The 13,999-nt window shown below is 39.8% G+C and overlaps 1 protein-coding gene across 4 annotated transcripts in view; it reads right to left on the bottom strand.

Moving 5' to 3' along the window:
* The window catches only part of ITSN1 (intersectin 1), an 85,778-nt gene that overhangs the window by 71,229 nt on the left and 550 nt on the right, over window positions 1-13,999 (bottom strand). Inside the window, exon 1 of one of the 4 annotated variants that reach the window (XM_077927315.1) lies at window positions 13,751-13,775. The exons of the other annotated variants lie outside the window; for them this stretch is intronic. The gene's annotated coding sequence lies outside the window, so the exon portion shown is untranslated. Of the gene's footprint in view, window positions 1-13,750; window positions 13,776-13,999 lie in introns of those variants that run through there. 4 annotated transcript variants of the gene reach the window in all.

The raw sequence follows: 13,999 nt of genomic DNA, 5'->3' as shown, positions 1-13,999 counted from the left end.
TGAAACACAGAGATAACAGCATGATAAACCTTAATCTTGCCTTCAGATGTAGATTTGACTGGTATAAACTCCCTTGGATCCTTCAATGATGACCATATTGGTCCAAGTGCTGAAAATGGAATAGGTTTATTGGTGTGGGGAGATTATAGGCAAGATAGTCTGCGTAGGGATTTGTTTTCACCTCTAGAACTGGGGTGTTCTTATCTATCCCCCTCCCTTTCTAAAGTTTTAAAAAAGGTAAACAACTCAAGGGTGATCTTGCCCCCAAATGTCAACAACTTTGGCTAACTTCACTCTTTGGGTGACCTCCACAAAAAAATACTTATTTCTTAATTTTGGGTTCAAAAAATTAGGGGTCATCTTATACATGTTTTATACACAGAAAAATACAGTAATAACAATCATCTGTTCCTTAGCAAGATGACTTGTTACACTGTGTCATGATTTATTTAACAAAAACAAAATGAAGAAGCCATGTGTGAAAAACTAAGTATACGGTTACTGTTTCCATAGAAATTAAGAGGATAAGTAGTAGACTGGTGATGGTAATCAAATGCCCTTGCTTAATTGATCATCAGCAAGTGTGCCCACCTCTATAAAATCCAAAGTTTTAGCAGTTTGCTGGTCTGGAGCATTCAGGTGTGTTTTAACACAACACTAAGGACGAAAGACATCAGCAATGCTGCCCATACAACTGGGAAGGTTTATAAGGCCATCACCACCAATTTTAAGTCAATCATTTTAGAGTGAGAAAGATTATTCAAAAGTGAAAAAGATTCAAGACAGTTGTCAATTTTCCCAGGAGTGGACGTCCCAGCAAATTCACCCCAAGGTCAAGCTCTGCAACGGTCAAAGAAACCCTCTTCTCTCTAAAAAGAACATGGCAGCATGGTTTAGGTTTGCAAAGTTGCATCTTAACAACCATAAGACTTCTAGAACAATGTCCTTTGGACAGACAAGACCAAAGTGGAGATGTTTGGACATAATGCACAGCACTACATTTGGCAAAAGCCAAACATAGCATATCAGCACAAACACCTCATACCAACTACCAAGCATGGTGGTGGAGGGGTGATAATTTGGGCTTGTTTTGCAGCCACAGGACCTGGGAACCTTGCAGTCATTGAGTTGACCATGAATTCTTGTGTATATCAAAGTATACTACAGTCAAATGTGAGGCCATCTGCCTGACAGCTGAAGCTTGATTGAAATTGGGTTGTGCAACAGGACAACAATCCCAAGTACACCAACAAATCTACAACAGAATGGCTGGGGGTGGGGGGAGAATCAAGGTATTGCAATGGCCCAGTCAAAGTCCAGACATCAACCTAATCGAAATGCTGTGACAGGACCTTCAGAGAGTTGTGCATAAATGTCACACCCAAGGAACACAGAGACATAAATCACAAACTAGACAACTCTGTATGTAGTTCACAAAAACAGTTAACAATAACGTAGAGCATTTCCATACTGTCTATTACATGAAATCTTAAATAATACATACAGTGCCAAAATAACAACATGCACAACTCAGTATCTCAAAGCCAAACAGTTCTGAAATAAGTCCATGAGAGCAACACTCTTTGTGTATATGTGTGCTGGTGTGATCCCAACTGAACTCCGAGACACATGGATTTCAATCCGTTTCGTGAATCTTCTTCTGGTCAGACCAAAAAGGAGCTATACAATGGCAGTTCAATGCTCCACCAAATAGATCAGCTCCCACCTTAGAATGGCACTCATATACAAGATGGCCACATCAGACTCACTCTCCCAGGCACCACACAAAGTGGTGGCAGTGAGTGAACTTGGGGCTTCTCCTTGCAGCTACAATAAAATGAAGGCTCAGATGCAGCCTGGGCAAGTCAGAGGCTTCCGTGCTGCCGCCGCCCCAGAGAAGAACACAGGAAGGACTCAGGAAAGTGTCCTCCTCCTCCTCCCATAGCCTGCAGGCAATGCACACACACACACACCACACACTGACAAAGCTGCTCATCCTGCGCCCTCCCTCTTTTTCCTTGCATGGCAGCTTGGGGACAGACGCAGGAAAGAGAGAAAGCAAGAGCGCAGAACAGGGGAGGAGCCCCACTAGCAGGAAAGACGCTTTCCTCACCAAAGCAGCTACCAGAAGGTAAGCATTGCTGGTGATGGTGCTCCTGCAGGGGAGACCTCTTCATCTGGGTGACAGGCACCCTGGTAGGTGGGCGGGCAAGGAAGCATCAAGCAGGTAACTCGCCTCCACCACCCAAACTTTGCATCAGGCTATGTCCCTCCCTCATACACTGCCCCCTCCCCTTGCCTGTGCCCCCACTTCCATCTTTTAATGTGAGTACCAGCACTTTTTCCCTCTAGAAAAGAAGCACTAGGAAATCCATACTGACATTCCAAGCTGTGTAAAAATCAGTGATACTTTTTTTTTGCAACTCTGAAACCTAACTCTGGCACCATATTGAGTAACGACAGCAGATAAAAGAGGAATTCTCAATTGCTACACTATATTAAGAAAATTTGGCAGTTTTACCACAGTCAAAACTGAGATTTTTAAAAAGCAATGCACTTTTAAATAGTGAACACACTTGTGGGACCAAAAAGATTATCTCACTTCTGCAGATCATTCAAGGTTGAGGCATGAGTAAATATTAGCAGAAGGGTGAGTAATACGTTATGAAAGATTGTATACCATGTTCACTGCACAACTAGCTGTAATCCAGACTTCCTGGATTAGACACAGTACAAGAATCAAGGCGTAAATAGAAATTAAATTTGTTGACAAGTAACACTAGCAGCCTTAGTGTTTAAGAGCGCATTTTAGCAGGTATGGCTACTGCTCCAACCACTTTTGGCCAAAGCAATTCTTACATTGGTAACCTCAAGGCTTGATTACTGCAATGCACTTTATGTGGGACTACCAGCACGCCTGATCTGGAAGTTCCAGCTAGTGCAGAATATTGTGGCTAAACTGCTGATCACAGAATCATAAAATTGTGGAGTTGGAAGGGACCCTGAGGATCATGGGAACAGGCTCCCGACAGCACGTAACACTGGTGCTTAAAAGCTTGAACTGGCTGCCTAAAGTTACCAGGCCAAGTTCATGATTCTTGGGGGAGTCTTTGTTGGTGGTCCTCCATGGCTCAAATGCACAGCTTGTAACTACTAGAATCTATGCATTCAGTTAAAAAAAATAAAATGCATTCATTATTGTGGAACTCTAACCAGTCTGAGATTAGCCAGACATCCTCTTTGCTGAACTGCTGGCACATGCAAAGACTTTGTTATTTCACTAGATGTTTAAAGGAAGTGCTCAAGACTGAGATGAATTTTCACTGTTCTTATTCTTTGTAAGGAATTGGGATATAATTTTATGTACATTGCTTAGAAATGTTAATTATTAAGTGATATATAAGCAACTTAAATATATAAAATGTTAAATAAATACTTTTATCCACATAAGATACCATCTTGGTGCTGAAGATGAACTTTCTGCATTTTATTAGGAATATTAGAAGCAAATTCACTTGATAATGGGACACAGGTGGCATTGCGGTCTAAACCACAGAGCCTAGGGCTTGCCGATGAGAAGGTCGGCGGTTCGAATCCCCGCGATGGGGTGAGCTCCCGTTGCTCAGTCCCTGCTCCTGCCAACCTAACAGTTCGAAAGCACGTCAAAGTGCAAGTAGATAAATAGGTTCCACTGTGGCGGGAAGGTAAACGGCGTTTCCGTGCGCTGCAGTAGTTCGCCAGAAGTGGCTTGGTCATGCTGGCCACATGACCTGGAAGCTGTCTGCGGACAAACGCCGGCTCTCTTGGCCAGTGAAGCAAGATGAGCGCCGCAACCCCCGAGTTGTCCGCGACTGGACTTAACGGTCAGGGGTCCCTTTACCTTTACAGTACAACTGCACAGGTCTCATACGTATGGCAAGACTCTAATTCAAGAAGCCAAAATGTTTACTTTTCAGAAAGTTGTATGTGCATGCAACTGTGCACTTCTAGCATTTAACTTGAGAATGAAACATTTAGCAACATTTAATTTTAGAACAATAATTTGTTTTTAGATTCTATAGCAATTTTTCAAGCAAAGCCTTGATTTGCAAATTAACAGCATAATCAAGTAGTTCATTAGTTTAATTACCCTTGCATAAATCCAAAGGGAAGTCTGCTTAATGAAACACAATTCTTCAGCAAACCAATAGCTTCTAAGCTGTTTCAGGCACAGAGCCATCACATGTGCTTCTAACAACTAAGCATGAGTCTTCAGCAGCTTAAAACGATGGGTCAGCTGAACTGTGGATCAATTATAAACCAACACACAAGATCCAGATGGCAGAACAGAGCAGGGAAAGCACTAGGTCTGCCATTCCTACGGTAAGCAATACAAAGTATTGCTGTGCCCCTATCTGGAAGACAGGGACAGCCTAACTCCTGTTGTATATGCTTTGGTAATCTCTAGGTCAGATTACTGCAACCCTGTGGGGCTGCCTCTGAAGACGGTTCAGAAACTCCAATACAATGGAACATGCAAATGAGCCCTTATTTATACCTCAAACCAAACACACCTCAAAAGTAATACACCCTTTCTCTCCTGGCCATGTCAGAAGAGAGGTGTACAGTGGTACCTCGTGTTAAATTATTAATTCATTCTGGAGGTCCGTGCTTAACCTGAAACTCTCCTTAACCTGAAGAACAACTTTAGCTAATGGGGCCTCCTGCTGCCGCCGCACCGCTGGAACATGATTTCTGTTCTCATCCTGAAGCAAAGTTCTTAACCTGAGGTAATATTTCTGGGTTAGCGGAGTCTGTAACCTGAAGCGTATGTAACCTGAGGCGTATGTAACCCGAGGTACCGCTGTACAAGCCTTCCAGCAAAAGTAGCTCCTGCCCAGAGGTGAAACACTACATGTGCATGCAAAGCAAAGCTCATCAAATCTAAACGCGCAGAATATGGGGAACAGAACCAAGCTTTAAGGAGCCAGGAGCAAACATTAGCTACACATTGTGGTTAAGGCAAAATATAAGAACAGCCTACTGGATCAGGTCAAAGGCCTACCTAGTCCACCATCCTGTTCTCTTAGTAGACAACTACTAAGCAGGATTCGAGCACAAGAGCACCCTGCCCTCCTGTGGTTTCTGGTAACTGATACACAGAAGCATTATGGACTCCAACTGTGGAGGCAGAGAATAGCCATCATGGCTAGTATCCAGCAACAGCCCTCTCCTCCATGAATTTGACTAATCTTTTAAAGCCATCTAGGTTTGTGGCCTCATGTGGGAGCAAGTTCCGAAGTTAACTGTATGCTGAAAGAAGAAGTATTTTCTTTTATCTATGTTGAATCTTTCAACATTCCCCATCCTTCCAATCAATAAAACAGAGCAGGGAAACCACACACACTATCACTCTTTACAGCTAGACACTATAGGAGCAAATGTAGAACAGGGCTAAAGTTTTTGCATCATTCATAAGGTCTAATTCTACCTTGAGAAGCCCCAAAAGTGCCATATAAATGAAGCTTTAATTCAATTACTGAAAACCATTATCTAGAGATATACTTCATCTGGTCCAAATTGGTTTCCAGCACAACTTTACTTTCAAATATTATTAACCCAAATTCTATGCTTTACATGTGAAATAAATTCAGACACCAAAAAAATTAAAGCAGGCAGAATATAGTTCTTTTATAACCAGTTTATAATCAAATTCTGTGGTGATCTTTAGTAATTTGTGAAATATCATTCAAACGTAATTAATATTACTAGCTTTCTTCATAATATATATTCTATATAGACTACGTATTTTATATCCTATGTATACAGACACTGCATTTTTAAAACATAAATGTGAAAAAATGCATTAGCTATCTACATAGGGTATGAATTACATGGTCTATATGGGGTATTTACTACCAAGAAAGCCCATGTCTGCTGAAATAAAGGGAGCTGAACACTACAATTAAACTGTAGTTCATTCCGAGCAAGTGTCTTGCTAATTCTTCCATACTGTACACTTAGGAGTATCTATCTTAAGGCAATTAGTTGTGCTATTTTCAACAATATGGACTTGGCCGAGCTATTATGCTTGCCTTCTTAAACTGATTTATCTTGTAAATGAGACATAAGCTGTTTGCCTCCTCTTTGTGGATATTTTAATTAGAGATATCAGATATTATAGATGTGTAGGAATGGTCACCTGATCTCCTTTAAACTTCAGACAACCCAACTAAGATTACATGCATTTTGCAGGGTTGGGAAGTGCTTTTATTTAACTACAACAAAATAAAGAACATTTACCATCAAGAATTCACTTCTTTAGTTTGCCCATATAAGTTATATTTTAGGAAACATGAAACTGAATACAATTAAAAGAAGCTTTACATTTTAAAGATTGTTGACATGCTAGGCTGAAAGTCAGATTACACAGCATCTATTCAGCCTTACGCATATAAAAAGCATTTAGAAAGCAGACAGCTGAATTCTTCCTCGTATGACCTTCAGCTCTTGAACCATACACTCAGAAAATATGTTGATGTCTGCAGTTTTTAATTCTTGCTAGTCTTAATGCTGTTTTTTATTATTTGCATTGTTTTCTATTCTATTTTTGCACTCTACTTTTCTGCTGATATATTGATTAGTTGTACTGAATTTTGAATGTTTTATTGTCAGAATAAATAGAATTATATATATATGAGATTATAACTGCTCTGTGGAGGATGTTCCTTAAAAAGCGGGGTACAATTTTAAATAAAACAAATCTAAACGCAAGGTTGCTAACACAAACTACCCAATATAACAATGTATAGTTTAAATATTCAGCACTACCACTACATTGGTTTGATTTATTATACAGCTACTGATCTGATTACACAGCTACAGATTTTCAAACAACAGTATCACAGTAGTTTAAATATTCACTATGATTACCAGTTCTCCTTTACATATGTAACAAAATACTTTTTAAAAAGCAACTGCAATTCAGCCTTAAATAAGATGCAATACTCCTTGCAATCTCTTCAAATTGAATGTTTATAATTTATATTCTGCTCTTAAAACCCATTAAAACCATATAGTCACTATATTCTGTGGATCAAGTATTTATCCATCAGGAGCCTAACCAAAAAACCCCCCCACAAAAACACATTTTCAATTAGTACCTAAAACCAAACGAAGTTGGTGCCAGCCAAATTTCTGAGGGGAATGCTACAGATGAGGTGGCTTGCTTCCTTAAGAGCCCTTGCTGGTGGCACTACTGACAAGCCGAAAGAGCAGATCTCAAGTCCTGGGTCAGTTAATATTGGGTGACAGTCTCTCAGATAAAGCCATATAGGGTTCTATATGTCAAAACTAAAACCTAGGATTGGACTTGACAGCTAATTGGCAGCCACTGCAAATGCTTCTAGCCTGATGCAATATGGTCTCTAGGTAAGAGACCCAATAAGATCCCCACAGCTGCATACTGTACTAGCTGCAGCTTCTGAACAATCTTCAAGGGCAGCCTCATGTAGAACGAACTGCAGTAGTCCATATAGAAAATTACTATAGCATGAAGCAAAGTGGCCAAGCTACCCCTTTCTAGGAAGAGCCTTAGTTGGAGAACCAGCTGGATTTGGAAACTTGTGCTTCCAGCAATAGGTGGAATCCAAGAGTACTCCCCTCAAACTAAATACCTGATCTTTCAGAGGGAGCATAATCCTGCCAAGAACAACTCTCCTATCCAATTCCTAGACATGGAAGCCACTAATCCACAGTGCAGAACTTATCCTCAGATATAGGATGAATGGTAAGTGGAATTTTCTTGAGAATTTTCTTTTTATTTATGTCTGCCCAATGCAAGGCTTTTCCTTCTGCCAACATATGCCATATAGTCAACAACAGATTAATGTGTGTCTGAATGACTCACAGTCAAACCTGGAAGTAACCCAAAAATGTCACTAAATGGGTGGAATGGGGGCAGAACAGGGCACACTTATATGCACTCCGCTGATGGACGTAGTGGCCGGGAATGGAACCCCCGTGCATAATGGTCATTAAATGTCTTTTCCAGATCAAATACAATATTCACATAACACTTGCATCTGCTCAAAATGGATGCCTTTATAGGGCACTATGAATTTTTTATGTTGAAACATTTTACATGTGCTCTTCGTATTTTTTACACTAATGAAACATTCAAAAAGGTGTGCAAGGATGCTGGCTTTTATGTCAAGACAAGCATTTAGCGGAGAAGGATAAATAAAGGTTGCTCACGGACTGCAGAGCTGAAAGCCAGTATACTCTGGCCACCCACATGAAGTGTGTGGAAGGGGGTCTGTGAAGGGGAAACAGGGATTAGCAAAAATAGTCTCCACTTCCATCAGCAGGTTCCCTTCACTGGATTCAAAAGCCATACATAGACGAAGGAATCTTTTCATCCATGGAAAATGAAATTAGAATCCAACCCAAGTCTAAAAGAAATCTGAAATTAAAAAATGTTATGCTATGCTCAGGGATGCTCCCACTCACAGGAGCGAATCAACAGCATAATAGCAATTATGATAGTCTAATATAATAGCTGTCATTCCCATTTTGAAACTAGAATCTTCATTTATTTTCACTTTATCAAAGTCAAAGAAAGAACAAGGATCAAAAGCTACATACCAAGGTACTTTACTATTCAAGCAGTAGTCACTACTACTTCTAATTGAGCATGAAGGCTTTAAGTTATTTTAAGCTTTTCATAATTAGCCTTTGCCATTCAGTTGCATTGCAAAAGGTTAACATTCTTAACCAGAAGCTGCTGCAGACATAAAATTTGTATATGGGAATGGTCAGTTACAAGTCTAATGACGTCTTAGGAACCTTGCCAGATTCATCTCAGACTCACAATTCACCTTTAGAAAGCTGTCTTAAGAACAAGGTCTTAAGAACTTATCCTCAGATAAAGGTCAGACAGATATTTGTACTATAATATAGAAGTGATCTTAGAAATACATCGAATAAATATTTCATAATTAGCTTCATATATATGCAGACAATCAAGGTATGCTTAGAGAATTTTACTGGAAAAACAGAAATGTGTAGCTAAATGCTAATAAACATAGTTAGAAATGTTTGGTATGTTGCATGTCTACCAATATTGAGTTTAGGACATCATATAAGCACTATTTGGTTTAAAGTACCATCATATTGTGAATTTTGTGCACTATACCAATAAAATTATGTTATAGATTATGATGTTATGTTATAGATCATGTTGCTATAGAAAGTATTGAAATATAACACTTAAAACACAATGTCAAAGTTTATACATTATGCTAAACCATAGTTAATGGTCCACCACAAATGAAGATTGTGCCCACTCCCTTCTAGCTAAGCAATATATATCTGGCTTAGCAATATATCAAAACCAGGGATCAGAGTATATTCTGTTCAAACAAGCTATGATTGGAAAACCAAGAACAAACCTTGGCTTAACATTGTGGATCATTCGATGTAGCTTGTTTTATCACATCTGGCCTGGACCACAGTCTCAATTATTAGCTGTTTTCTAGATCTATTTACTGGCATCCCAACCCTGAGCTTCATTTATTTACTTACAGGTATCCCCTATTGATTCCTATGAAACATAACTCTGAGTAAAGTATTACTTCTTTAAAAGCTTGCAAAAAACAGACATTTGAAGATTTATCAAGTAAACCTGGAAAAAGCTAATGTCCAACTAGAGTACAACTAAAGAGAGATTCTAAAACAATCAATTCCTTTTACTGCAGTTTTAAGCAACACTTTGTCTGTTAACTCTGAAGCAAAGATTCTGGGCTTAATACACTGGTGAAATTGTTCTCAAACAGCTCATCTGTGTGAAAACATGACTGCTGTAAAACTGCCAAAGTGAGAGCATACAAGTACTAATCATACAAGCTCGAACGGTTTGTGAGCTGCTTGAGCCTAAATGCCAATGGTTCTATGGTTTGAATTAAAGAGGCCTTTAAGTTAGACCATTTCCATCTTTTTGCCTGCCTCACTAGAAATAAGTATTTCCTCCACATGCCACTGGCAGCTTTCCCTTATATCTAGACAAAACTACAGTCCCACTTTTAGTTACACAGAAGTGTTGAGATAGAGTGGTACCTCTGGATGTGAACGGGATCCGTTCTGGAGCAGGTCGTGATTCGCTGCTTCCGTGCATGTGCGTGACGTCATTTTGAGCGTCTGCGCATGCGACAAAACCCAGAAGTAACACGTTCCGTTACTTCCGGGTCGCCGCAGAGCGCAACCCAAAAATGCTCAACCCGAAGCTACTTCAACCCGAAGTATGACTGTACTGTAATGTTTCTTCCAGTATTTTAATCACAACATTTTTGAACTACCAGATCTGGAAGTTGGAATTATTTAAAAAGTAATACTTAGCTATAAACCACAGAAACAACAAGCATGCATTCTCCTTTATTATTCCTTAAGTTTCAGGAACTGAGGAAAAATAGGCTTTCAGTAACGTGTATGTCAGTGTATGCTACTATGCACATACATTATACATGCAAACTCACAAGATTTAGACACCTCCAGCAGTAATCCAGTCTATAAATCTAAACATAAATCCTAGAGACTAGGATCACAATCCTTGTCTTTACTGAATACTTAGTTTCAAATAAACATGCATAGAAATGTAAGTAAGTTAAAATAAGTTCTATCCCATTTTCCAAAAAGTTCAAAGCAAATAAAAAACAGTAAAAAGATATAAGCAGTCAAAAACAAGTCAAAGAAGCTGCACACAAATACACATCTCAATTAAAAGCAGACAGTTGAATCCAGACTGTCATTTAACTCATGCCCTGTTAGTCACGACTAACTTTTCTCACCATTTCAGTGAGCTCTAACGGCAACTGACCTCATCTAGATCTAAACTAGCAGCTACAAATATATTTTTTGAATGTAATTCAATTTCCTCATTTGATACATTTTTAATAAAAACTCTCAAAAAGACTAAATACACTCCGAAGAGTCAAATAGGAAAAAACCGGAGTTCAAATAACTTCCTAAGAAGTTAAGTATTCACATAATGTAAGAGGAGGCCATCAAAGAAGGGGCAAGGTAGCCACAGAAAAGGCTGTGTGGATTGTGTTGCAAGTTCCAATACATTACTTTAGAATAATCATGTATGAATCTCAGTTACAGTGGTACCTCGGGTTAAGAACTTAATTCTTTCTGGAGGCCCGTTCTTAACCTGAAACTGTTCTTAACCTGAGGTACCACTTTAGCTAATGGGGCCTCCCGCTGCCGCTGTGCTGCCACCGGCAAAGTTCTTAACCTGAGGTACTTTTTCTGGGTTAGCGGAGTCTGTAACCTGAAGCGTCTGTAACCAGAGGTACCACTGTACTCCTTTCTATACCAATACTGTATATTAACTTGTTTTATGAAAAATGTTCAATGAAAAAATGCTGTTATCCATGCTCTGTTGACAGCTTATTTAAAGTACTTCAATGTATTGTTCAAGGAGCTGCTTTTGAGAACCACTTTGGAACTATATGCAAAATACAGGAACAGGTTTCCTAACTGAATTAGGTGCATGGAACTTCCAATTCTCAGACAGCCAGACACCAGCTCTCAGTCTTTTCATGGGACAATGTCAAGTGTTGGTTTTAACCTTTGAAGTACTAAACAACTTGGGAACAGAGAATCTAAAGAATCTCCTCCTCCTCCAATTGATCTGGCTTGGCATTAGGTTACTGGTCCTAGTCATTAGAAGGTAGGTGGTGACCAAATTTAGTGTCCCCTCAATCAAGGCACTCTGCCTCTTAATTCCCTCTCTGGAGAACTTGGCCAGTCACTATTCCTGCATTCTTTTTGATGCTATATAATCTGTTTGGGGCTTTTAGATCTTTTAAATGTATTTTATGGTATGAATGAATCTTACTCTACTGTATGTTACAGCTATTTTAATATAATTTTATATTTGCTTTAACTTCCTGTAAGCCACCCAAGCTTTAGCAGTACAGCAGCTATATAAATTCTGAAATCTTGCCAAGTATCCTGTACCACTCTTGCAAATAGCCTTTCCTAATGCTTGGTCTATGTTTTACTATTTCCACCTATTTAGTTCAAAAATATTTTTCATGCCATCAGTATCAAAGATAGAAAATGGAGAATTTAATTTTTCTGTCATTTTCTCTCATTTTCCCCATCACTAAGCTACCACAGTCATTTCTTAACCAATGAACATGCCTTCTTGTTTGCCTTGTTTTTCAGAATCCATTGCTATTATATTTAACTTTCCAATATCTATTTTCCCCTCAATATTTTCTACAAAGTATATACTAAGAATATAAGGGTCAAACCAACTATTAAGAGCCCTTATCGAAAATTGTTTTCCTGGAGGGCTACGTTGAGATGTGTGGGAGGGATGTTAATTTACTATCACATTAAGCAAACTCCCAGCAAGTTCTGTACATATTTCTCTTTTATCATAGCTGGGATGTGTCAATTGGGAAGCTAGGTAGTACCTCTCAACAGCCAGCCTCTAGACTAGAGCATACTGTGATTCTGCTATTCACTCTGATATAGCTTTTAACATTTTGCAACACACTATTGTTTATAAGTACAGTGGTACCTCAAGTTACAAACACCTCGGGTTACAAACTCCGCTAACCTGGAAGTTACCTCGAGTTGAGAACTCTGCCCCAGGATGAGAACAGAAATCATGTGCTGACGGCACAGCAGAAGCAAGAAGCCCCACGCCTCTAGTTAAGAACAGTTTCAGGTTAAGAACGAACCTCCAGAACGAATTAAGTTCATAACTAGAGGTACCACTGTATTTAATTTGGGATGCTCTATAAATTCCAGATCTTTGATTAGAGTATTAATATCCAACTAATTATCTCTTTGGACTTCAGCATCATACTGACATCTTAAATCCTGCCAAAAGAGCTCACAGTTTCATAAGAGATCTAAGAATTTAACTATTTCCTTGGTCTTAGCCTCAAGCATAATAAACTGAACTAGATATACAGTATTTGCCTTTAACAAGCAGCCAAAAAACTGTTTGTGAAGGATGGCTATGAGCAAGAAGTCACTATGTCACATTTTCATGGCTGTTTCATTACTGAACACTTACTCCAGCTGGGAATGCCTACAAGATGAAATTATTTTATATAGTATTACTGGTAAGCAGTTTGTTCTCAGTAGTCAATTTCCTATGAGGAAAACACATCCAAGATGAAGACTGCCTATAGGTACAAATGTAATCAAATAAATGTTGCTGTTAAACTCAGACGTGATAAAGACCTTGCTTCTTCCAAGGCTAAATGCCAATCTTTGAAGTGGAGGACATGTTTCCTTCATTACAGGGCTGTGAAGGCCAAAAAAAGGTGCATGGGCTAGAAAGTGCAAGGCCAAACCTCATGCAAAAATCCAGACACTTTTTTTTTAGTCGGAGAATGTCACTGACGGAGATTCCTCTTTGGAAACCATGGCTGCCCGCGCGCAGCAATCTCAGCCAGGGACACTACTGTATAAGTTACTTCTACATGCTCCACCTCGGATTCTCGTTGCATCTCTTCGCACCGACAGTCTACCGGCGAGTTTGTTAAAACAGACACGAGCGAGAGCGTGTTTGTTAAAACAGGCACGACAAAGACGTCGGCTGCTTTTGCAGGCAAGGCAATCTCGTTTGCCCGAGCCGGGCATAAATAAGCTCTCTCTTCCCCACCCCCCACAAGGAGGGCCCGCTCATCACCCCGCACACTTATTCCCTTCTGCTTGCTATATAATATATATATATATTCCCCACCTCTTAAGAAATAAGTCAAAAAGATCGGAGCAGGTAACGAAATCAAAGGCGCCGCTATCGGCGCCAGAAGACCAGCATTAGGAGAGATTTTTTTAAAAGGAATCACGGCCGCCGGCGAAGAGCTCCCGGCACACACTCCGGGTCAATGGCCACGGATCGCCCTCCTCTCGCGCGGGTGGCGCCTGGGAGGAGAGAGGGGCGCCGGGCAATGGAGGGGGTGGGTGGGCCGGGCAATGGGGCGGACTGAGG

This window comes from Podarcis muralis, chromosome 4 (genome assembly GCF_964188315.1).
Source record: "Podarcis muralis chromosome 4, rPodMur119.hap1.1, whole genome shotgun sequence".
In the NCBI taxonomy this organism is placed as follows: Eukaryota; Metazoa; Chordata; class Lepidosauria; order Squamata; family Lacertidae; genus Podarcis; species Podarcis muralis.
Note: the sequence above shows the minus strand (reverse complement) of the source record. Positions and strands in the feature narration are given on the sequence as shown.